General features: G+C 59.6%; 1 long non-coding RNA gene across 1 annotated transcript; it reads left to right on the top strand.

The window, feature by feature from the left end:
• The first annotated feature begins 1,223 nt into the window (after positions 1–1,223).
• LOC306813817 lies at positions 1,224–2,133 on the top strand. The gene is made up of 3 exons (XR_013777040.1): positions 1,224–1,484; positions 1,871–1,892; positions 1,980–2,133. It is a non-coding gene; the product is annotated as an uncharacterized lncRNA (long non-coding RNA).
• Positions 2,134–2,396: the final 263 nt, after the last annotated feature.

The following is a 2,396-nucleotide window of genomic DNA, read 5'->3' as shown; positions in this document are numbered from 1 at the left end:
GTCCCCTCACAGGGGTCCCACCCTCGTTGGTGGTTGGTGGCCCTGTCGGTGCAGCCTCCCAGGGCACAGGTGGCACTGGGGAATCGCCTGATGCTGAGATGCACAGTGGCCATGGGCACATGTCCCCTGCCCTTTTCCTGGCACCGGGAGGACTCAGTTGATCCACTGTGCAGTGCACCAGCCCCCAAATGCAGCTGTGGCGTATTTGGGACAATGACAGAGGCCACTACCAATGCTGGCCCAGTAATGGTGACAGTGTGGCAGAGAGCCCCATACTGAACATCAGCGTGAGCAGGACCCTTGGGCTGAGGGTGATCCCACTCACAGATCCCCAATTCCAAACATTCCCATTCCACCTCACCCCTTCATACCATCCCAGACCAGCCCAGCTCACAGCCCCCACAACTGAGTGTCACAGACCAGGGCAACTGGGACCATCTGGCTCCAGGTGTCCCCACCCCAGATATCCAAGCCGTGCACCCCTAACGCAGCTGTCACATCCCTCACTGCACATCAGGTCACATTCACCCTGTTGAGTGTGACCCTCCCAGGGCACTGAGACCGTTGCCACTGGGATGGTGCCCCCTCTGATGTGCCTCATGGAACCCATCATCTCCCACCCACACCATTCCATCCCCCCCAGCAGGTGATGGCCATTCCTACCCTTGGACTCAGCATACCTCATCCCACCCTCACCTCATCCTCATCCCATCCCTATACCCCACTCCTCATCCATCACATGCCCACATCCCACACCACACGATGACCCCCAGCACCATAGGGTCACTGTCCTGAATGAAGGAGCCCCTCTGTCTCCAGGTGCCACCATGCAGACTCCCTCATCCTCCCACACCAGGTGCCACCCCTCCCCCCAACCTCAGCCCTGTCTATGTCCCCACAGTGCCCGTGGCCAATGCCACCATCACCCCCAGTTCCCCAGCACTCCAGGTGTGCCCACGTGACCCCGTGACCCTGCGCTGCTCGGTGCAGGTGGGCTCAGCCCCTGTCACCTTCACCTGGCTGCACAATGGGAACGAGGTGGCCCATGGTCCTCTCCTGGAGCTTGGGGCCGTCGATGTGGGACATTCGGGCACCTACCAGTGTGTGGCCACCAACCAGCTAGGACAGGACGGGCACCGCGTATTCCGGGCACTCAGCCCAGAGCTGGCCCTGGAGGTGACATCACAGGCAACCACTGGACACCACTGGAGCACAGGTGGGGTCACACGGGGTTCCCATGTGGGTCTGGGATCCCTGGATCTCAGATGACCCAGGTTCACCCTCACTCTGTCCCTGGCCGTGGCACAAATGGAACAGGGCAATGGAGGGGAACTCATGAGGTCACTGGGATTGCAGAACCTCTGGGGTGACCCCCATGACCCCAGTGTGTCCCCCTCTCTTTCTTGCAGTGGCTTTATTGGTCCTTGGGTCTCTGTTTTTCCTGGTCCTGCTCATTGTGTCTTTTCACTGGTGGATCCACATGGGTGGGTGACAGCGAGGGACAGGGTTCCTGGAGAGTGCTGGGAAGGCCCCAGAGAAGGGGAGGGTGGCCCCCCAGTCCCTGATTTGGCAGGGGCTGAGCCCCCAGGGACCTTGGCTCAGAGCCCTGGGCTATGTGGGGAGGTGCTGAAGGGTCGTGCAGGGATGTTGGGGTTCTATCAGTTCTTTTTCGGAAATTCAAATGGTGCCCCTCCCTGCCAGGCTTGGGATTCTGGGGGCTCAGGGTTTTGGGGAAATGGGGTGATTCAGGGTTTATGAGGTGCATCAGGGATACTGGGATGATGTGGAGGGAATTGAGGGTCTGGTGGTGGTTCAGGGTTCTTGAGGGTGGGTGGGGAATCAAAGTCACCCGTCCAGTTTTCCTTTGCAGATGCCAGGAAGCACCAGGAAAGGTGAGTGCAGGCTCTGACCATGATTTGGGTTTTACCCAAACCCTCAGGACCTCCCATCCCCTTTCACACACTCCCTTATTCCCACAGGACCCCCCCACTGCAGGATCTTCAGGCGACCTACATGGAGCTGCAGGGGCCACATGGGCAACCTTGGGAACCCAGTGACATCTATGAGAATCTACAGCAGAAGTTGTGACACTCTGGGAAGGGGGAGGTCCTGGAGTGAGGGAAAGCCCCCAGAGTGGGGGTTAGCACCCAGGGTCCCTGGGCTGGGGGAAACTGAGCCCACAGTGACCTCAGCTGGGAGTCCAGGGGGTTGTGGGTGGAATTTGGAGGATCTTGGCTGGGCTCCAGCGGTGTCCCTGGGTGGGCTTGGAGGAACATTGGGGTGGCACTGGGAGCTCCTGTAGGGTTTGGAAAGGTCATGGAAGGCTGTGCAGGGATGTTGGGGGATCTTCTGGGATCCTGGGGGATTTTGGGGGTGTTCCTCTCCCTGTCAGACTT

Source organism: Erithacus rubecula, assembly GCF_903797595.1.
Source record: "Erithacus rubecula genome assembly, chromosome: 33".
NCBI classification, from domain to species: Eukaryota; Metazoa; Chordata; class Aves; order Passeriformes; family Muscicapidae; genus Erithacus; species Erithacus rubecula.
This window is presented reverse-complemented; position numbering and strand designations above follow the sequence as displayed.